The sequence below is a fragment of the Panthera pardus genome, unplaced genomic scaffold, assembly GCF_024362965.1.
Source record: "Panthera pardus isolate Hobbes unplaced genomic scaffold, ASM2436296v1 HiC_scaffold_17, whole genome shotgun sequence".
Lineage (NCBI taxonomy): Eukaryota > Metazoa > Chordata > Mammalia > Carnivora > Felidae > Panthera > Panthera pardus.
The window spans coordinates 19,051,352-19,075,158 of record NW_026526732.1 but is presented as its reverse complement, the minus strand read 5'-3'; the positions used below and the strand labels follow the sequence as shown (position 1 = coordinate 19,075,158).

Genomic DNA, 23,807 nt, shown 5'->3' with positions numbered 1-23,807 from the left:
TAAAGGGTGGGAAGTCGAGCCCTGTGATTCCCAGTTCCATAAAGTCAAATCTAAGCAGTGCTGCACGTTTGTAAAGTGAACCACTGACACGGACCGGGGGGGGGGGGTGCGGGTAAAACAAATGTGTGGCCACTTGGGATGAGTTCCCTCACCTGGAGTACAGGGAGGTCATCTGTGCTAAAGACACTGAAGATAATGGGGCGGCGGAGGGTGTGCTGCCAGGGTCTGTGCTGGGTCACCGATTTGGTTTACTGTTAATCCAGATGCCACAAAGTAGGAACCACTGTGAGTTCTAGAAAGTGTTGAGTGGGCTCGCGGTTGGGAGGGGAGAGCACAGTGCAAGGAAGTGAGATTTTTCAGTGGCCAGTGAGGAATTCTGGGCAGGGGGGAGAGGGGTGGGGAAGGAACTGGGAGGTTATGGAAACTGCCCTGTGAGGAAGGCTCAAATACAGGTTTGGGCCTTGAATAATGAACAGGAAGTCTTATTTTCACACAGGAGCTCTCCCTCCAGCCGAGTCTGTTCCGTTTAGGTTCCTGAAGCCTTCCAAGTTGAGGGTCTTTGCCTTGAAAGGGAGAAGTAGACAGCACAGGTGATCCTCAAACTTGCTTGGATTTACCCAGGAAAGGGAGGACTTCAGCTGGAAATCCTATAGAGAAGCTCAGGGGGGGAATGGTGGTAAAGGAGCTGCAGCTGGGGGGTGAGGGGGGGTGGGGGGAACGGCTGTAAACACAGCAACCTAACAGGGGAACACGGATTATCTACATGTTCTGTGCTCATCTTGGTCACTTGCGTTGCATTATGTTCTTAAGTGAAGGTCATAACGTCCAGCTTTCAGGAAGGGCAAGCGAAAACTTGGTAAAAAGTGGATAGGGTAGACGGGAATAAAGCGTTTGATATTGTCCACATGTTATCTTGCAAGAAAGGCAGTTTGGATAACTTGCTTGAGAGTAGACATTTGACTTATAAAAATATAGAGAGGGCAGGTCCGGAGGACAGTTTGCCTCAAATTAAACCTGTATTCCAGTCACCCACCCTGTGTTACCGATATAACCGATGTAGGCCCCAAACCGGGGAATAGAGAGGAAAGCACGCTTTTCCCAGGCAGGTAGAGTTAGTCCCGTCTGGTGTGGATAGAGGGACGGGACCATTAGTCTAAAGGCTCGTTCCCGGAGACAGCAGATCAAAGGAGTTCAAGGTGTCAGACTCTTGTGATTTACATCGCAGGAAGTGAAGTGGGTGTGGGCTGAGAATATGTGAGCAGGTGGGCACATGGTGAGGACATAGGTCAAGGCCTGGCCAGAATGGGATACAGAGAATAAGGTGTATCACTGTGCCACTAGCTTATTCTTCGGGAACAGAGCTGAGTGAGGGCAAGAGGGCAGAGGAGAGCGTGCGCTGGAGAGAGTGATGTGCAGGAAGTGTCCCATTTGGTCCTGAGACTTAAACATACAGGCATAGATATCAAACTTAGAAGCTGAGAAGGATTCTTGTTCCATTTAGAAGCGGTCGAGAATTCTATGGATGTGAAATGTCTGGGTGCAGACTTTGGACTGAATCCTGCCTAGATCATGGTGTCCATATGGTAGTTCATTTGAGCAAGTGCGATTTAGAGAAGAAGATTTCACCTCGTGTTGTAATACTATTTACTTTCCGTGGAAATGATGATTTTAGTCAACTTCCATATAAATCCGGTAACAATCCTTGATAAAAAAGATAACACCCTATTCACTTTCCATACACACTTAATTCTGGTTCTTAAACTGATGAAGGAATCAAATGGGGGCAGAAGTGTTTTTGGACCTCCACGGATGCTCCGACTGGGGACCAGAAACATAGAGATGACAAATTGAATTATAAAAAAAAGTTCTGTTGCTGTAGTTTTATACACCTGTTATAAGAAAAACACATAATAGGAACTAAGGTGTAATTAACGTTGCATTGAACATACAAGTGAGCCACAGTGCCAAATCATGTTGCTTGGTCTGAATGTGTCACTTATGTGTGCATTGCCTCTAAAGTTTTGGGTTTTAAATGATTTAAGAATTGTTTTCTGGGGCGCCTGGGTGGCTCAGTCGGTTAAGCGTCCGACTTTGGCTCAGGTCACGATCTCACGGTCCGTGAGTTCGAGCCCCGCGTCGGGCTCTGGGCTGATGGCTCAGAGCCTGGAGCCTGCTTCCGATTCTGTGTCTCCCTCTCTCTCTGCCCCTCCCCCGTTCATGCTCTGTCTCTCTCTGTCTCAAAAATAAATAAAATGTTAAAAAAAAAAATTAAAAAAAAAAAAAGAATTGTTTTCTGGCACAGCTTGTGTGTGGGCAGATAGTGCTAGGACTTTTCCTTCAGAATGTGAGCCACATTATAATAGCTCCAAGTTCCTTGGCTCGGTCATGGTCAGAACGTGTAGGTGGTTCATTATGTGCATTTGGGATTCTGCTTATTCAAGCAGGCCTTACATTTCCTTTATAGTCATTTGCATCGTTGATCCCTGTGATTATTTTTTTGCATTTTGGTAAGAATATTAGGTGGCTTGAAAGTGGGTCATACCATGAATGATCAAGGCAGGGATAGCAAATCTTTAGAGAGGAAAGTAAATTGAGGAGTTTTCCCAAGAATCACTTGAGAGGACGTTAGGATTGTAGGATTTGCCTCAGGAAACAGTTAATGTTGGGGGTGCTGTGCATCTTACCAACTGTCGCCACTTTCCCCTCTTCGGTGAGTTAAAATGTAAGTAAAAAGTTAAGTTCCTCTTTGTTTTCCAAAGGCTGTAATTAAAATACAAGTTCAAAGTAAGTTTCCCTTTGGTTTTCCAAAGAAAGTAATTAAAATGTAAGTTCAAAGTAAGTTCCCCTTTGGTTCCCAAAGCAAGTCTGCAGCTTTGGAAAACCAGGAGCTTGCAAAGAACGAATGCTGCTTGAAATAAAAAAGCACTGGATGGGTCCCTTTTCTGTCCTGTACTTGGCTTCTGTGACTGCTGTGATTCCTGCCTCAGTGGAATGGGGTTATGTTTTCACAGGGTAAATATTAGGTCAAGCTTTACACATATTATCTCCATACTCACCAAGCTCCGAGCCCTGTGCCAAGCCTCTAGGCTCCCGGTCCCTGTGCTTGGCAGGATGCAGAAGCCTGGCCTCGAGGAGCTTGGTCTAGCAGGGAAGACATCAAATGGAATGAACAGTAATGCTAAAGGCACGGTTGCTTTGGTGGGTAGCACATGATGCCATGGACAGGTGCGTCCGACTTCATTTGCAGGGAGGTGGGTCTGGGCAGGCTTTCCAGAACAGACATTGGGTCAGAGAGCTGAAGGTTGGGAAGGGTTTGGCCTGAAGGTTTGCTATGAGCAAGGATCCTAAGGGAACAGTGTTCTAGAGAGGGAGAACAGTATGTGCAAAGGCCAGAAAGGGAGGAGGTTGGGGTATGCAACCTGGCAACAGGAACTTAAGGGAATTCAGTCTGGACAGAGCCCACAATGCTTGGAGGAAACGGCAAGATACGAGAGACAGACAGTGGCTGGTCCTGGGTGGTCTTGAACTCATCCTTAGGAGTTCAGAGTATCTTAAGAGGGGAGCTCTCGATGGATCCTGCCCAGAGGGAGGGTAAACAGTTTAGGTTGTTGTAGGGTCAGGAGAGATTTGCTGGTGGCCTGGACTGGGTAGTGACAGTGGGGGAGGAGCAGTGGAGGGAATTGTGAGGTGGAATGGACGGAACACGGTGACCGTTTGGCTGACAGGGATGAGAGGGCTCTGAGAGGTTGGGAGGACCTGCGGATTTCAGGATTCGGATTCTGATGCTGTTCCCTGACGAGGTAGAGGACCTGACAGAAGAGCAAGTTTGGGAAGGAAGAGGCTGCCTTCAGGTGTAAACATACAGAGTGTCTCCAGTGTCTTCACTACCCTAAAAATCCTCTTGAGTTCCAACTCTTCCTCCTCCCTAAAACCCTGGCAACCCCTGATCTTTTTACTCTTTCCATAGTTTTGTCTTTTCTAGAACATTCCAGAACATTCTAGAACTGTGTGTTGAAAGCACACAGTATGTAGTTCTTTCAGATTAGCTTCTTTCACTTAGTAATGTGTGTTTAAGGCCCCTCCATGTCTCCTCATGGCCTGACAGCTCATTTCTCTTTAGCGCTGAACCATATTCCATTGAACAGATGTAACACCGACATGATGAAGTTTGGCAGAGAAGACAGAACCAAGGCTACTGCTAGGGAAGAAGGTAGACTCCGTCATGGGAAGGGTTTTGCGGGGTTGTGTTTTTGTTTGTTTGTTTAATTATTTTTTTTTTAATTTTTTTTAACGTTTATTTTATTTTTGAGACAGAGAGAGACAGAGCATGAACGGGGGAGGGGCAGAGAGAGAGGGAGACACAGAATCGGAAGCAGGCTCCAGGCTCTCAGCCATCAGCCCAGAGCCCGACGCGGGGCTCGAACTCAAGGACCGTGAGATCGTGACCTGAGCCGAAGTCGGACGCTTAACCGACTGAGCCACCCAGGCGCCCCTGTTTAATTATTTTTAAGGATGAGAAGAACTCAAACGTGTCGAAGTGTTGATGGTAGGGAGCCAGAGAAAGGGAGACACCCAGGAGGTCAAAGTCTTGGAGGAGGTGGGAGGGAATCGTGCCCAAAGCATTGGAAGGAAAAGGTGGATTTGCTTCTAGTAGGAGAGGGGTTCCTCCTCCATAGTGGGAGGGAGCACAGGAAGGATGGGCAAGGAGACTGGGAACGTTGAGGGGGTGACATTGAGAAGTCCTCATTTCTCTGACCGCCTGATGCCAGTGAGGGGGAAGTGGAGGGATTAGAGGTTTAGGGGAGAAGGTTGTGGTCATATACAAGTATTGGGTATTATGATCTGGTGCTATGGCTATACCTGAACATGACACAGTATTTATAGGATGTGCGTAACCACACGTGTATAGAAGGCACCCTCATCGTGCATATGTGTGGGGTGCAAATTGCAGGCTGTGCGTAAGTTTTATTGAGTCCTGTGGAGTTTGGCAGTGCTCTGGACTGTGGTGTGGTAGAGGGGAATGCTATGGGGCTATAAAGGTATCCTGTTTCCTAGCAGACTTGGAAAAGCAGAAAGCAGGCCACAGGATAGATAGCAGACGGGGTAGGCTTCTTGACTTTTTCATTTGAAAAACATCTCCTTTCCAGTTAAAGCTGTGAGTTAGGGGCCCCTGGGTGGCTCATATGGTTAAGCGTCTGACTCTTAGTTTCGGCTCAGGTCATGATCTCACAGTTTGTGGGTTCAAGCCCCACATTGGGCTGTGCACTGACAGTGTGGAGCCTGCTTGGGATTCTCTCTCTGCCCCTCCCCCGGTTGTGTGTGCTCTCTCTCTCTCAAAATAAATAAATAAACTTTAAGAAAAACCTGTGAGTTAGTATAACCTTATTTAATAATGCTGTCAGAGTGTTAGGTTTCTTTAATACCTCAGTGTGAATTTAATTATGTAACAAGATGCCTGTGGTAATAGGCCTGTTAATGGATGTTTGGGAGAGATGGCCTGGGATGAAGGACAGGCGGCACGAGGGCTTCTGTGTCTGTGCCAGGGTGAGGATACAGAAGAAATAGTCAGAAAGGAAAGACAGAAGTTGGTGAAGATAACTTTAGAGTTCTGCCCTGGGTCCTGGCAGAGCTGAACTGACCATAAATATTCCTCCCGAAGAATTCTTCCACCTTCGTGAAGTTATCAGGGACAGATCAGAAGCTGGCAAAGTTCAGTTTTCCCAGCTCAAGTCGATGTCCTCAAGTATCTGCAGCCTCGGCGAATGAAGCTCCATCTAGAAAGAAGGGGCTGGGAGTGAGACGACTTTCCTCATGCTCTTTATAGTTTACTTTCCGGAGAGTTTCCACGAACATGGACTCCTAGCCGGCCAGCCAGCCATCTAGCCGTCCATCTGTCCGTCCATCTACTTAAACATCCCCTCCAGAGTTCCTCAGGTGAAATTTGAAACTGGCCCCTGTCCACGGAGCGCAGAGAGAGACCGGAGAGAGAGGCAGACCAGTCCAGGTTGGTAGGTGGCAGGTCTGAAATAAGCAAGGGAACTGACAAGTGAGGCTTGTCTTGGGTGCTGTGTGGTGAGTAGCTCTCTGCACCCGCCTGCCAGAATCTTAAAAGTTTGTACAGAGGTCGTAATGGGGCATGGTCATACACATCATCCAGATGCTCTCAACAGCACATTACTGTCTAAAGGCTGTGTTCTTGAAGTGGTTCCTGGTATGGGAACGTACCAGTGGGTATTCATTCCAAAGACGGGTGAGTCTGAGGAGCTTCCGCTTGCTGGGGTCCAGCTCTCGGGTCCACTGGCGGTCACCTTCTCTCGATGACCGCCATCCAGCGGCCAGGCCCTAGGATTCTCGCAGTGAACCGGAAAGATATGGCTCCTGCTTACGATCGATGGATGTGTATGTTGGAGGGCCTCGCCCAGGGTCTGACATGCAAAAATGACACCTTGTAAAAGTTGAATGTGGGATGCGAAGGCTATCTGGCTGTGACATCTGTCACCCTGTTGATCACCAGGGTTGATGGGGCTGATCTGGCTGGCTAGGCAGGTGTCCCCTTCCTCCCTCACCACTCCATGTGCTTTCCTCCTCGAGGCGACACTGAGTCTAAGAGGATGACCTTCCCAGATGGGGGAGGGCTGCTCCTGGGTCAAGGGTCTATGAATAGCTGCACCGCCCTCCTAGAACCTCCAAACAAGCTCTCAAGGTCCATTTGTGGAACGTCGGGCAGTCAGGCTTCCAAGACTCCAGACACATCCCAGTGAGTCTCTGTGCATGGGGCAGTCTGCCTTTCCAAACAAACAAACAAAACAGTTCAACGTTGTCTCCACAAATGCCAAGAGTTAGTGAATTCTGCACTTAGGTTGGTTTCAAATGTTAAAAAAAAAAAAAGAAAAAAAAAAAAAGAAAAAAAAAAGATCAACTTTGGTCAAAACTTGAATGCAGATTGTCAGTGAAGAAATTTAAAATCCAACTATGCTTATTCGTTAAGTATCATCAAAGAAGAGCTGGGAATTAAAATGGCTGGTTGGACAGGTCATTTAAAAAACAGACCTCTGGGGTGCCTGGGTGGCTCAGTCAGTTGAGCTCAGGTCATGATCTCACGGCTCATGGGTTCAAGCCCCGCGTCGGGCTCTGCACTGACGGCTCGGAGCCTGAAGCCTGCTTCAGATTCTGTGTCTCTCTCTCTCTCTGCCCTTCCTGCTTGTGCTTTGTCTCTCTCTCTTTCTCTCTCTCAAAAATAAATAAACATTCCAAAAAAAAGTAAGAAGAATTTATAAAAAGCAGACCTGCAAAGCAGGGTCAGGACCAGGGTACAAAATTTAAGAAGGTGCTCATCCTTGGGGATGTGCACTCTAGGCCCTGACAGCGGGCTGGCCGCCATTAACGGGGGAGGTCAGTCGTCATGGAAGATCAGGTATCCATGGGCATGTCGGCCGCCCTCCAGTCACCTGCAAAGCCGTCACTTGCTCTTCCCATGCTTCAAACCTGTCCCGAGCACCCACCCTGGACTGGCCTGCGTTCTGTGTGTGATAGCAGCTGGTGGAGCTCATCCAGATGGGAGAGAGCTCTGCGCATCCTCGTCGGTCCTCGCCGCTCACACCGGGCTGCGGTGGGTGAGACCACCGGCTCAGAACCAGACCGTCCAGTCCAGACCCCAGCTGTGCTCCGTGCGGGGTCACCTCGGCCCCCCTGCGAAAAGTGGACAACACCAGTGACTAGGTCACAAGGTTCTTATGGAGGTGAGATGCGCTAAGAACTTAGGAGGCTATAATTTGTATCCATTTCCTGGGGCTGCCGTCGTAAAGTACCACAGACGGGGTCCATAAAACAACAGACATTTATTCTCTCATGGTTTTGGGGGCTGCAGGTCCCAGTTTAACGTGTCCGTGGGGTCTTGCTCCAAAATCCTAAGGGTCTGCACTGTGGTTTACCTACAGGGGCTGCCCAAGCCTCCGGAGGGCATCCCTGTATGTGTCACCTGTCACGTCGGGCGCCGTTGGGTCTGCTGGAGCGCGTGGCCCGGGTGGCAGTGCCGCCCGTGCAGAACCTTCTCTTGCTCTGGGCCGAACTCAGAACGAGCAGCTTGGTGAAAGGGCTGGGGCGGCATTTCCCAGTGAGGGAGAGGTTGCCTCTGAAGCCCCAAGGGGCCCATTTAGGCGCCGTGCCTCCCTTCTGGTTTTAGGAGGGGCCCGATGGCACAACTTCTCCTCCCTTATGAAAAGATGTCTCAAGATGCCCCGCACTCCAGGGCCCCTGAACACTTCACGGGAAGGCCCCTCAGTGTGTGTCAGATTTCTCACCTTCTGACGTGCAAATTTCGTACCACGAAGTCTAGGGGAGTTGCGACTCCTTGTCCGCTAGGTCCAGGCGGCACGGCATCACCGGCGGGAGGGACGTGTGATCGAGAACCCTGTGAACTAAATGATGACAGAGGTACTGGAGAGTTGCTATGGCCCCTGGGGGGTAGGTCACTGAAGGTCTACTGCTGGCCTTGCCTGGTGGATTTTCTGGGCATTGAGAAAATTGCGTTTGCCAGATGAGGAACCTTTGTTCAGGTTAAGTGCCCCCCTATTGCAGTCCCTGTTCCGCCACACATACCTCATCTTGCTCAGATGCTGCAGCCTCCGTCATAGTGGCCTTCTGTCAGCTTTGTACAGAAAATCCCCTTGGCTCAGGTCCCCTTCCTGATTATCGGGGTGTTTGGTAATTAATGAGTGGCAGATTATTACTACAACCGATGTCCGTTCATTTCTTGCCTGAAGATACAATAATGAAAATGATTTTTAAAAATATCAACATTTCAGGGGTGCTTGGGTGGCTCAGTTGGTTAAGCGTCCCACTCTTGATTTCGGCTTGGGTCATGATCGCATAGTTCGTAAGGTTGAGCCCCACGTCGAGCTCTGTGCTGACAGTGCGGAGCCTGCCTGGGATTCTCTCTGCCTCTCTTGGGGCGCCCCCTGCCCCCCGCAGTAAATACACATTAAAAAAATAAAAATGTAAACATTTCAGCATTTAGACATTCAAAATTAGATCGTAATCTTTAAAACAGTCGCTTGATCCATCACAGCGTTCCCATTACTCAAAACATTTCTGAAGGTCTGGCATCTGCAGAACACTCTAGAACATCTTCAGTGGTGACAAGCCTTCATTCTTCTAAGGTGGATCCGGTTTGGGGTAAATACCTAGAGTGATTTGGAATCAAATCTGACAATTATGAGTAATGACATTCGATACAAATAGGAAATGGAAGACGGCATCTGACAACAGATGGAGTATTTTTTTTTTTTCTTGGTATGACTTGTAAAGTAGTTTTACATTTTACGATATAATCCTTTTCCTACTTTTGCATCCTTAAAAATACGCTTTTATGGTGTACCCACGTCCTACGGATGGAAACTCTTCAACAAAGCTGTGTAAAATACCAATGTCCATTCCCTGCGTATCTGCGAAGAGTAAGGCACTAGTCATGGGCTCCGCGAGGAGATAATTATTGCCCAGGTGCTTGTGGCCCTAAAGGGGAGGAGTTTGGTAACTACGTAGATATTAGTAAGCCGCAGCACTCGATGGGCTAATCGGGGTGTGGGTAGTCTCCTGGGGGTGTGTGTGGCTTTTCCTTTGCCCATCCTGCTGTTCTTAGAAAGCTCTGCTCTCTGGCTGCTTTCACCAGGGTTACGGAAGTCAGAGTTCTCATTTTTCCCTCTCACTGTTGAGTGCAGAAAAGATGCTAAGGGCAGGCACGCCAGTGCTAAGAATGCCTTTGTGAACCTGGTGTGCTCTTAGGTAGTTGTCTGAGGCTTACGGTGACAGATAAGAAAGAGACAACAGGTTTTGATATAAATGCAGTTATTTTTAGATTATGTCATTGCTCTGATCTCAGCTCACTGGAAGTATGTTCTGAAATGAATGTTCTTAAAAAGGAAGGTGGGTCAGATGCCACGGGCTTGACCAGGGCTGGTCCTCGAAACATACAAGGGTGCCCTGAGATATTTGGAGAAACAGTGCCCAGAGCGAGGGAAAGTTCACCAGGAACCAAGATGGTCATGGCCTCTCAATGTCACAGCCTGTGCAGAGCTGGAAATGGCGTGGAGTCCTTGGCTTATTCTCGCTGCCACCCAAGCTTGAGTTGGTAGGTTTTTAACAGCTATATTCTAAGTTTTATGAAAAATTGTTATTTCAGATCAGCTGCTGATTCGGACTTGAGAGGCCTGGGAGGGATCGGAAGGGAATTCTCGTTTTCAGTCAATATAAAAACTATTAAGGGTAAATAACTGTGGATCGTGCCAAGAGACATTAAGGATACAATCTGTCTTACATAGAGATTAAGTGACATCTAATAGTTTAAAGAGATTTCATTACTGCTTCTAATTGAAATAAATGGTCTGATGAGCTCTAAAAACCTTACTCTTAGGTTTCCATAAGGTTATAAATACAAACAGAATAAGACCTACTTTATTTGGAACACGTTCAAAACATAAGGAAAAGAATTGGTATGTATTTTTTGTTTACCCAAATCAGAAGGAACAGCTGTTCCAAATTTTAAGGCGTTTTCCCTAGAATCTGTCATAACTTTTATAATAAGACTAGAGGTATGTCTACTGTATTTAACCCCCAGGGTGTATAATTTTTTAACACCCCACTTCTGTTTGACAAAATTATCTTAAGTAATAGTCATTGGATAGTATATAGTAATGATTTTCTGGATTTCTTCTTTAGTTTTAAAGCAATTAACAATTAAAATAAGGAACACATTTTAATTTTAAAATATTCAAACTTGGGATGCCCAGGTGGCTCAGTCGGTATAGCATCCAACTCTTGATTTTGACTCAGGTATTGATCTCACGTTTCGTGAGTTTAAATAAACTGAAAAAAAAAAACCACAAAGTATTCAAACTTAACAAACATTTTATCTATGAAATAAAACTTGCACTTAACCAGACTGAAGTATTATGCTTTGCAATTTGTGCTGCCTCACTGTTTTGAATTTTCTTTTTAAAAAACAATTTTTTTAAATGTTGGTTTATTTCTGAGACGGAGACAGAGCATGAGTGGGGGAGGGGCAGAGAGAGAGAGGGAGACACAAGCTGAAGCAGGCTCCGGGCTCTGAGCTGTCAGCACGGAGTCCGATGTGGGGCTCGAACTCACAAGCCGTGAGATCATGACTTACGCCAAAGTCAATCGCCCAACCGACTGAGCCACCCAGGCGCCCCTGTTTTGAATTTTCAACACAAGAACTCTAAGTGGTCACATAAGACAAATAGAATTGGAACAATTCAAGTTGTTTTTTTTTTTTATTTGTTATTTTGTTTTTATAAATCATGGTTCCTATCACTGTTTATTTCAAATATCCTGTTTAATTTAGGAATATATAATAGCATAAGAGACACGTGTCACCAACCCACAGACTTGTACTTATTCTAGAAAAGGACTCTTGTGAACCAAGCCTGTGGGTTGGTGCCAGCTGTATCACCGGGAGTTCTCGGAGTTAACTGTCATGTAGAACACGGTGCTCATTGAAAGGACAGGTCATAAAAAGATGCTAATTGGAAGCGAATACACATACCATTGAAACTGAACAGTAAGTAATTGCAGCAGCTACAGTAAGTAATTTAGACCAAAGACTTTTTCAGGGAGAAGTGTTAGACCACTAACATTGTTTAGAATTGTCTGTAGGGCACGCTTATAATTAAAAGGTTTATTTTGTTTTTAGGTACCTTTCTATTGCCTACAACTGAGGCGAACCCTTTCCTCTGCCCTGCCTGGGAGACATGAAGCAATGTGATCATTGTAGTTTAAGAGAAGCTGTTTCTTCTGTAAAGTGGTGCTGGGACCTCTCACCGGGTTATAGTGTGAATGAAATGGGATAATATTTATGAAGTTGTTTTTTAAGTTCTAGGAGGACTTTACAGACTTAAGGTGTGTTTATGGATAGTGGATAAGTCATTATGTGTATCATAACATTTTGAAAGCATTTCTGATTGAAAATTAATCATCCTGAACCGAGAAAATTTGGAGAACACTGAAGCAGATCAGGAAGAAATTTAAAACAGTCTACATTGCAATTTCTAATGATACAGTGTATCTCTTTAAAAGTCATTTATATATAAGAATATTTGTTTTGTACATGTGCACAAATTTCGTGTTACACTGTTAATGGATAAGGGTCAGGCTGTTCCTGTATCTCAGATATCATTTGAAAAATGATTTTTACACTAAGTAGTCTCTCTGAGTTTAATACCATAATTTATAATCATTTCTTATTGGGTTGAAACCTTACCCATATTATTATTGATTGTTACAACTTTTTGTCATTTGAGGATGGCATGTTTGAGAAAGAGTATTTCGTTGTTCTTTGAATTAGATTTCTTAGATTACCGGTTTACATAATTTTGTATTTATGGCTTTTAATATTTATAATTATGTACTGCCGGTTCATGGTGCTTGCCTGTTTTTTTCTTCCCCTGTGGTCTCAGACTACTCCCAGTTGCTTCGCAAGAACTTTTTATATATAAAGGAAAACAATCATTATTGCATAGTGGTTTATAGAGCTATTTCCCAGAATGGTGGTTTACCTTAGAATTTTATGGGTTTTTTTTCCATATGCCACCAAAATTAAAACTCTTATGTATTCTAATTTGCCAATAATTTTAGTATTTTTTTTTCAGACTGGTGGAATATAGAAGGTACAAACTCAGATATAATTGAATTTGAATTATTTTTTTTTTACCATTTACTTCGACAAGTCATTTAATCTTTCTAAATCTGAGTTGTCTCATCTATAAAATAGGTATAATATTATCTACTTCTTAACCTTATGATTATGAAGCTATTCTCTGTATGAAGACCTTAAATAGTTAGTTCACATCCTTACCATTCTATTGAAACTAAGTATTCTTTTCATAATTTCAAAAAGCTCTTTAAATCATAGCAACATGTATAATATTTTTGCCTGCTATAACCATTGAGAATATTTTGCTGAATTGATCATTTGCTTTTTAGGTTTTCCTTTTTTTTTTTTTTTTTTTTTAGGTAGAGAATATATATAGTTAATCTCTATCTTTGTGATCACTTTTACCCTTATAAACCCCTTCTCAAGTCCAAAATAAGTTCATATTTACTTACATCTCCCATTATTCCTTTTGTTTGTTCATTTAATTTCTACATTTCACTCTCTCATCCATCTGAAGTTTATTTTGGTGCATGATATAAAGTATAAATATGATAAGGTAAAGCTCTGATGTTATATGTAATCATACATACATGACAATTTTATCGTGCACCTTATAGGAATTCTAGCTTTCATTTCTGTGTTCTTGTCTTGTTCCAAATTTTAATGGAAATGCTGCAGACATTTTGCAATTATTCTGCCACTGGTTCTCATTGTAAAATTCTCCTCATAATGTTAAAAATTATTTTCATTTTTCTAATTTGTGGGAATTTTTATTGGCAATGGATATTGGATTCGATTAAATATATTTTCAACAATTTAAAAATAATCGACAGTGCTTTTCTTACTGGGCTTAATGTTGTGATGTAGTATTACGTTAATAGATTTTTTCAATATTAAACCATGCTTACATCATTGAGGTGAAGTCAATAATGAAGCAATGTCTTCTGCAACCTGAGCTTGGGAGGAGGAATTATGTTCTTACTCCCAGTTTGTGATGACATTTTTTTACATTGCATATCTTTTCTCTCATGAATAATGCTTGACATTTACCTTCAGTTTGCTAACCCCTTCGACAGTTACCGTCATGATGTTATTACAGTTGACTTTGTGCCAATGGCTTTGTGGAAGTCACAGTGGTGAGACATGGGGCTAGGCCTGCAGCCTGTGGCTCAGAAGGCAACGGCTGCATAGTTGTGGGTAACTACTTATTTTTCTGGTTTGTGCAGACATTTTGTGTTTGAACCACAGAGCAGAAACTCTGAGGAGGGTAGGGAGTCGGGTTGAACTTGAATCCCTGTTGATTTTACTGTTTTCCGAGAATTCTCCCTCTTGTCCACCCACTGCACCCCCAACCCTCACAGGGCACCTGCTCTCTTCCTGCCCACCCCCCCCCCCCCCCAGGCCTTTTGGTGGAAAATACAAGGGGCTGCTTGCCAGATGCCGTGTTAAATTGAAAACCCTTATAAAGGAAATTGATGTGGCATTCGTTTTAATTTGGGTCTTTGATTTTGCATAGAAACAACAGCCCAATGTGTAACAAAGATACAATTGGAAGACGCAGTAAGAATAAGAAATATTGTACCGAGTCCTTGATTTACATCTCAACATTTCTTGACTGGTCAAATAGAATGACTTCCTTAAAAGGTCGTTGAGGCAAGAATTAACAATGGAGTACACGGATGTTATGTTTCTGGAGAAAATACCTCTATCAGGTGCTGAATTCGGCGGGGTTTGCAGAAATCAGCTGGGTTTGCAGAGAAGGACGCACCCAGCTCTTCCCAAGCTAGCCATCAATCAGGCAATAAAGATATAACCACTTTCAAGTAACCATGTATCAACACAGAATGGAACACTGCTGTGTCATGAAATGCTCCTCTGGGAAATTCTTGATTGGCAAAAGTAGTGCTGCATTAAGCAGGGGCAATTTTTTCATGGCCAGAAAGTAATAAAGCTCTAGATAATCTTTATGAAGAGAAAATATTTTACATAAGGAACCGCCACCCAGCCAGAAGACTTGCTTCCTATGGTAGATCCCGTTAAGGTGAAAAGGAGCTCTACCTAAATGTGAAAGAAAAAAACCTGATAATTTGGTAAGTTGTTAATTGCATCCAACGTTGGTGCTCTAGTCACTGTCATTCATAAGTCATCTGAAGAAAAGGTGGTATATTAGTTGCTATCTGGGATCACCCAGATCCACCGTGTCTCTGGCTTCATTAGGTTTATACAGTAGGAGAAAATTCAAGATAGGCACATTGCATCCATTAGAGATTAAAGTTGTGCCAGAGGGTATGCAAAGTAATTTTACTCCTTGGAGATGTACTTCATGACCAAGAGGTGGTGGGGAGTTGGAGTTAGGTTGGTGGCGTTAACTTTGAGTTTTATTGCAGTGTCATTTTTTAAATCAGAGTTTTTCCTGCCACGTCTTGGCACAGCAATTTGGGCCAGTGTATTTATCTCTGTTAACATGACCCCTTATATGGATATACTTACCTTGAAAATGGTGGTGAACTGAATCCTCTGATCGTTTTCTGATCGCTTATTAAAGCAGTGGGACAGTAATATGCTTCAACTGTTGAGCCATATCAATCTCGCTCTCTGACAGGAAGTATGACATTCTGTGTCACCCCCAATATTGCTATTTGGGGATGAACGTGCTCAATTATATTAAATGCGATTTGTGGGGAAAGAGGGAGAGTGATGTTGTTCTTCTGAAAGCAGGCAAATTGAAAAAGCAAGAGCCCCTAGGGTAGTGAACTCAACCCATATTCTAAAAACCTTTCCCCTGTGCTTTGATTTCATTAATTGTGAAAATTCGATTTATTCTTAATCCAACCATATGGCCATTAGTTACGGATATTTTGACTTTACTCTTCACATCTGGAGGGGACTTCTCTTCTTACTTGAACCTCCTCCCTTTTTCTCCCCGTGGAGTTTAGAAAGCTAAAATATCATTTTCCGTCCTACCTAGAGTTACTGTTTCAGTCAGACTCGCACAAATTAGGATAAGCTTCTTGCTCTTGGTAACTTTTTCAGATAGAACATAAGGAACCAGTTTTGACGTATGCAGAATAATAATAATATCTGATAACGGTCAATATATATTGTTTGTTGAGTGCTTTCCCATATTGTTTCATTCAATCCTCATAACAAGCCTCTGTGGTAATGTTTTTGTCATCTCTGTTTTATAGATGAAGGAAATGAGGCTCAAAGGGTTTACATAACTTGTCCAAAGTCACCCAGTTAGCAGATCTTCTTTGGAAACCAGGTGTACTCACCCCAGAGCCCATGATCATCTTTGCTGTGAAGTTCTGCCTCAAACTCTGCTTTTGGGATTTGACAGCTGCCTTTCAGTTGGTGAAAAGCAGGTGTGAGGTAGGGACTGGGAATGTCTTGAGATTTTCACGTTTACTTAAAAAAATATGGGGCGCCTGGGTGGCTCAGTCGGGTTAAGCATCCGACTTCAGCTCAGGTCACGATCTCGTGGTCCGTGAGTTCAAGCCCCGTGTCGGGCTCTGGGCTGATGGCTCGGAGCCTGGAGCCTGCTTCTGATTCTGTGTCTCCCTCTCTCTCTGACCCTCCCCCGTTCATGCTCTGTCTCTGTCTCAAAAATAAATGAACTTAAAAGAAAAAAAAAATTAAAAAAATGTTTTTAAAAATATAATAGCATGCTAATTAGTGTAGATTTCAAGGACGTTAAGGGTAGAATGAGTCCATAATTTGTATTTGATTTAAGTCAAAGAGAATTCCTTCATTCTTTGAACACGTATTACAAATACTCATCAACAGAAGGAGACAAGAAAGTAAGTCATACGTAAATTAAATCGCACGAATTTGGTGAAAAAAAAAAAAATAGCTCCTGTTCAACTTGAGGATCTAATGTCTTGTCCCATATTCTATCGTCTGACAAAGTGATTAGCAAACATTAACTGTGTTTGAATCCCAACTGTGTCCCAAAGTGCAAACAAATATTGGTTCTCTTTGGTTTAGCCCTTTAGGAACTTTCACCATGATAATGTCTTTGCTAGATCATACCTTGCAATTTAGTTTATGGTATCTTCTTAAGATCAGAGGCATTCCTTCTTTTAGATAGAGGGGAGAATAATATGGGAACTGGGCATTTATTTTATTGTACTTTATTTTATTTTTAAATATTTAAAGGTTTTTAAAAAAATGTTCTTAATTTATTTTTAGAGGGAGAGAGGGAGAAGGAGCGTGAGTGGAAGAGGGGCAGAGAGAGGGAGAGAGAGAGAACCTCAAGAAGGCTCCACACTGTCAGTGCAGAGCCCGACGTGGGGCTCAAACTCACGAACCGTTGACATCATGACCTGAGCTGAAATCAAGAGTTAGATGCTTAACCGACGGAGCCGCCCAGACACCCCTGGGAACCAGACATTTAAGCAAATGATTCTTTCATAGAATCCTTCTAGAAGTTAATTGGAGTTGCTTTTGTAGCCTCCAGCAGCTTTTAAATATCCATAATGGCATTTTCGGTGTTTGAGGTAAGATTTGGTAACAGTTGAAAGTCATTTTGGTAAATGAGTTAGGTAGTATGTAGTCCTATTTTTAGTACCACATCCCATTCAAATAAAAAACAAAAAAAAAATGTGATTACAAAGTGATAAGGCTAGTTTTCTTAGAAATGGACACTTCCAAGGGGAAATGGTTCATTAATATCTTGATCATGTATGTAGTTCTGTTGTAATAATAATAATAATAGTCTCCGAACAAAAATTATTCTTTAAAAAAAATTTTTTTAGTGTTTATTTATTTTTGAGAGAGTGTGAGTGGGGAGGGATAGAGAGATGGAGACACAGAATCCGAAACAGGCTCCAGGCTCTGGGCTGTTAGCGCAGAGCCTGACATGGGGCTCAAACCCACGAACTGTGAGATCATGACCTGAGCCAAAGTTGGACGCTTAACCTACTGAGCCACCCAGGCGCCCCCCAACGAAAAGCGCTTTTAAAGATACTTTTTTAGCATTCAAGTTTTGATTTGTTTGCTTGAAAGATCTACTTACCCCTTTGTAATAAGTATCCCCTTTGAATGGTCTTATTTTGCTATCAAAATTAAGAATAAATATTAGAAATTCAGTGACTAGCAAATATAAATCTGAGGAAACAGGCTCTCTCCCTAGACCTTAGTTGGGAAAGGGGGAGTGAACCTGCTCTGAAGAATTAGTTGCCATACTGTACAGTTCCAATAAGACTGAGACCCATGCTACATCTATGAACATCATGTGTGTTTAATGGAAATATGTCTAGGATATTTTCAGATCATCTGAGTGTGAACAAAAGAGTCACATCCTGATTAGTGACTTCATTGCGTAGGAAGAGAGGAAAGGGGAGTTTCAAAATAACAAGAAAGTGTTTGGTTATACTATAATTTTCTATGGAACCAACACTTCCTGTAGGATTATCGTTTTACATGATATGGAACTCTATAAATCTCCTTTCACATAGGGTGTAGAAAGCCATAAGAAGACATTGCTCTTTAACTTTGAGAAAAGGATGAATAACCTACAACATTATGCCCTTTTTCACTCCATCGGAGACCTGAGGCCTAAAGGCAACCACGTGATCTAAAGGAGAGAAGGGACAGAGCCTTCTGTCTTTGGCAGAGCCCAAGTGAGGGAGGGTTGGCAACCATTAAAGAAAATATGAGGAAAACAACTAAAATTTTTGTGAATTTTTAAAGGCCAAGTGTGGGCTGGCATGATAATTTCAAATATTCAGGGACCCCAGACGCACAGAAGATCTGTATCCACTTGTCGGCTCTTTGCCCACAGGCCTCCATTAGATGCTCACGAGAAACATTAGAAACATTAGAACTGGAGCAGGAAGCCAGAGAGAGCCCCTCGGTGGCACAGGCTGGCGGACAATGATCAGCCACCTTTGGGAGGTAGGCACAGAATCCACTAGTGTCCCAGGACTTCTATCAGAGGACATAGAGGCTGTCATAGAGGGAGGGCCGGAAACCTGCCCAAACACCTGGATCTGGGCAAAGATGGACAGTTGTTGGGATAGGAATAGAAAATATGCTCTTGCCCTCTGCGAGAGCTAGACACTGCAGTGACACTAGATAAATGTTATCTGTGCCAGGGGAGGGGTGGGAAATCCCTTGTGCCAGAACTGATACTACACAATGGTCCACCATAACTGGGTAGACCCAACAGCCACCAACGGTACCAGGTTGAGTTTGACTGTTATCCATGCTTGAAAGAAGTAGGAATGCTGAGAAAGCCATACAGCTAAAGCTTAGGTACACAAGGTCTATCAAAGACAGAGGCTGCAGCAGGAGATTAAAGAAAACTCCTTTGACTCCACTATGAGACTTCCATGGAATAGCAAGTCTAAAGCTGGGGAAGGACGTGGGCACAGAGAGGCCCCCTCTGTGATGTAAGCGTGGAGGAGGAACGCTGAGAAAAATCCTCTGTCACTCCAGGCTTCACATGAAATGCAAGGTGGATGGAATGCACTGCTAGAGGAACTCACGGCCTTTGCTGAACTGAAGAGTACTATAGCAACCACCACATACAAAGCTACCTCAACTACTCTTATTTTGACTTACCCGCTTCCGGAAATAGCTTCACAGCAGAAGAGATATGCCCATTCTAGAAGTAAACTCAGTTTCCTTCAGTCTTGGCTGTTCATTTACATACAATGTTATGCATTTAATAAAAAAAAAAAAAATTACAAGACCTGCAAATGAAAAAGGGAAAAAAAAAAAAAAAAAAATTGACCTACCAAGAGAAAAAGCAGTCAATAGAACTAGACCCAGAAATGGCTCGGATGTTGAAACTGCCAGGTAGAAACTTAAACAATGGCTCTGAATTATTAAAAATCTATCATACTAATGTAAGATGTCAATAATAAGGGAAATTGAGGGAAGGATTATCAGGGAATCCTCTGTACTGTCTTTTCAGCTAACTCCAAAACTGTTTTTGAAAAATAAAGTTTATTAAAAATTACACTGTCAAGGGATACATTTAAAATGTATTGTTAAGGGAAGAAAAGGTCAAGACAATGACTGGGAGAAAGAATTTGCAAAGCACAAAACTGGTAAAGAACTGCAAACTAAAATCTATAAAGAACTCTTACAATTTACTAATAAGAAGAAAGCCAATTCACCAGGAAAATGGACATTTGGACCTTCGTCAAAGAAGATCTATGGATTTTAGTTGTGCATATGACACTCAACATCATTAGTCATTAGAGAAAAGTAAATTAAAACCACAATAAGACATCATTAGAATGGATATTAGAATTAAAAAGCCTGTTAAATATATAACAAAGACTTGCTGTGTAGATACGTAGCAGCTTTACTTAAAACAGCCCCAAACTGGAAACTACTCAAACCTCTTTACTTGTGAATGGAAAAAGATAGTCAAATATCCATACTATGAAATCCTATTGAACAAAAAAGGAACCAATCACTGATACTTACCTAATGTGGATAAACCTCAAAAGCATTATGCAAAAGGAAAGAAGCCAGACACAAAAGAATACATTGAGTTTGTCTCCACTTATATGATATTCTAGAAAAGACAAAACTATGGTGACCGTCGCAGACGATCAGTGATTGCTATGGATTAGGCTAGAGAGGGGACTGACTACAGACTGCCTATACAATCTTGATTATGGTTATGGTTATGTGACTATACATTTGCCAACTCTTTGAGCTGAATAGATAAAAATGGCAAATTATTGTGTTCAAATTATATCAACAAACCCATCCAAAAAAATGCTGTGAAATTCCAGAAGGCCATGTAGTAGGTTCTCAGAAAATGATTTAAAATGGGATTTTAAAAATGTGGGCAATGTCTGATAACGATGTGCTCTCTGAGTGGCCTTGAGTTAAGTACCTTCTTAATACCTAATTTTCCTTGTCTATGAAATGAGATACCAGTCCTACAGATCTTGGTTGATTTTTGTGTGTGTGTGTGTGAGCATTCATTAGATAGTACACATAAAGGGCTTAGAAAAATTCCCAGAACATAGTAAGTCCTCAAATAATGCTCTCCGTGAGGATGTTGAGGCTGCTTTAGCTTCTTTTTATTTATTTATTTATTTCAATTTTTAAATTTTGTTTTATTTTATTTTATTTTATTTTTTATTTTTTATTTTTTAAAATTTACATCCAAATTAGTTAGCATATAGTGCAACAATGATTTCAGGAGTATATTCCTTAATGCCCCTTACCCATTTAGCCCATCCCCCCTCCCACAACCCCTCCAGCAACCCTCCGTTTGTTCTCCATATTTATGAGTCTCTTCTGTTTTGTCCCCCTCCCTGTTTTTATATTATTTTTGTCTGCCTTCCCTTATGTTCCTCTGTTTTGTCTCTTAAAGTCTTCATATGAGTGAAGCCATATGATTTTTGTCTTTCTCTGACTAATTTCACTTAGCATAATACCCTCCGGTTCCATCCACGTGGTTGCAAATGGCAAGATTTCATTCTTTTTGATTTCCAAGTAATACTCCCGTGTGTGTGTGTGTGTGTGTGTGTGTGTGTGTGTGTGTGTGTGTACACACCACATCTTCTTTTTCCATTCATCCATCGATGGACATTTGGGCTCTTTCCATACTTTGGCTATTGTGGATGGTGCTGCTATAAACATGGGGGTGCATGAGTCCCTTTGAAACAGCACACCTGTATCCCGTGGGTAAATGCCTAGTAGTGCAATTGCTGGGCCGTAGGGTAGTTCTGTTTTGAGTTTTTTTGAGGAACCTGCATACTGTTTTCCAGAGTAGCTGCACCAGCATGCGTTCCCAGAGGCAGCTTTAGCTTCTATATGTGAAAGTGGTCGGAGCTCCACTTGTTGTTGACGGCCTGATCTAAGAACTTAGATGAATGTTGCTGTTTTGCCATTGTATGGGATCATTTTTGTGTTCCTTCAGAGTTTTGTTTTGTTTTGTTGAGTACTTTCTGTATGTCAGACATTGGGTTGAGTGGTAGAATTATCTCGAAGAGTCAGGCTTGGTCTGTGCCCTCCAGGAACTTACTGTGAAAACAGACCAATCAGTAGGGGATTACAGTGCATTGACTGTGGTAAGCAGCATGAGTAGGCGTGGGAGCCTGTTATGGGAGTCTGTGGAATAGGTATCTAATCTGGAGGGGAGAAAGATTTTATGGGGGAGGTGATGATATGGCTGAACCCTAAGGAGTATGCGTTGGAGGCAAATTGGCCATCAGTTTGGCCTATTTGGGAGCGGGAGTACATTTTTTAAAGTTCCTGGAACACTAAAACAAAACAAAAAAGGCCCTCTAAATCTGTGTAAATAGTATTTGATCTTTCAATCAACTGATACACAAAGTACAGGTAGCTAGAGGTTCCAAGGAATAGGATTCCAACTTTTTCCCATTTGTGACTTGGCATTGTCGTTAGTCACAGTGGAAAGGTCAAACTTAAAACACGGCCATCAACCTCCTAAAGACAGCCCTTAAGATTTTAATTGAGGTGTGAACCATGGCGGTTGGTTCTTACGAGGCAGAATCAGCCAATGCCTGTCTGTGTCACAGTCTGAGGAAGAGAGAAACGTCTGCCAGCCTAGGTTCGAGGGAAGCACTGGGAACCGTCAATGTCCCTGAATGTGCTACACAAATTCTGCTGCTTGGCAGAATCTGTCTGTTGATATGCTTGTCTACAGGTAGAAAAACACAACCCAGAAAGCCAGGGTGCCTTCTGGAAAGCTAGATGGTTTCATGATGACGATAAGACATCAGTCTCTAAACCAATATAAGTTCCCAACAAGCAGATACAGGTCCAACCTTCTGGCTGTTATCCTTGGATATACCACAGAGACTGCACCTGGCCGCTTTTTGACATTTTCATTCATGTCACCTCGACACCACACTCTTCAAATGACCTGCTAGAAATGAATTCCTGGGGCAGAGTTCAAGCGTGATGATGCAGACTTGTTGCAATTCATCTGAAAAGCACGAACAGTTGTAGGGGGAATGAGGACCAGTGTTTCGCAGAGAAAGCATTGGAAACCTAGAAATGTTTCGGCTTGGATTTGGTGAGTTTCATATTTTTGTTTAGTTCTGTGCCTTAGCGTATTACTGATTATTCTTCATTAATATTATTAATTACCTTCAGCAAATATTTATTGAGCACAGAGGGTAGGTGTCATGTGGGGAATTCAGAGATAACTCAAGTATAATTATGTCCTCGTGGAATTTATAATCTGGAGGGAGATCTGTGTCAGTGTCAGTATCTGTTCTAGTCACGTGCACACACACGCACACACACACACACACACATATATATTCACAAATCCATACATAATAAATATATAATTAGGCACGTATATATAACATTTCAATATAATGTGAATGCCAGCGTGAAATATAAATAGAATTCTCTAGGAGCACCAAAGTGAGAACTGTTCCTAGTGGTTGGGGATTTGGAGGAACTTTGGAGAACAGCCGGGGTGGGAAGGATAGGTAGGATTTCACAAGGCAGAGCCAAGAGGTAGACTAGGAACCGGAAGTGGAGGGAAGATGATTGTTCTACAAGGATCTTACCTATCTTTATAAACTTTGGTATATTCAGCACCTGTTGCAAGTATTTGTTGAATGAACACAGGAGATGGCGTAAGCAAAGTCTCAGAGTAGAGAAAGTATATGATATGGATTGGTGAGTGGTCCGTCGTCGGTGCTGGCAGGTTGGGGGCCGGTTATATGGTGCCAGGTGAAGCATAGGGTTGGGCTGAGTTGTTGAGACACTCTTCTGTCATGCCAGGGGATTAGGATTTATTCCACTGACTGGAACCCGTCGGATATATTTGACCTGGATATATTTGACGGATATATTTGACGTCGGATAATATTGACCTATTTAAATACTTAAACCTATTTATTTTACAAATCTCCTTTTGACTCAAACATTCCTTGATTTCTTCCCCATTCTCTCCTCAGGAGTTCTCAATCTCTTTTTCACAGACACCCCATTTATTGTGTCCCACTCTGCCCTCCATCTTCTGGCTTTGGCTTAAAAATCTTTGGTACAAAGGGGCGCCTGGGTGGCTCAGTCGGTTGAGCGTCCGACTTCAGCTCAGGTCACGATCTCGCGGTCCGTGAGTTCGAGCCCCGCGTCGGGCTCTGGGCTGATGGCTCAGAGCCTGGAGCCTGCTTCCGAT

The 23,807-nt window shown here is 42.9% G+C and overlaps 1 protein-coding gene across 3 annotated transcripts in view; it reads left to right on the top strand.

Moving 5' to 3' along the window:
* Positions 1-23,807, top strand: part of SAMD5 (sterile alpha motif domain containing 5) — a 51,901-nt gene that overhangs the window by 1,253 nt on the left and 26,841 nt on the right. The gene's annotated exons all lie outside the window — the stretch shown is intronic.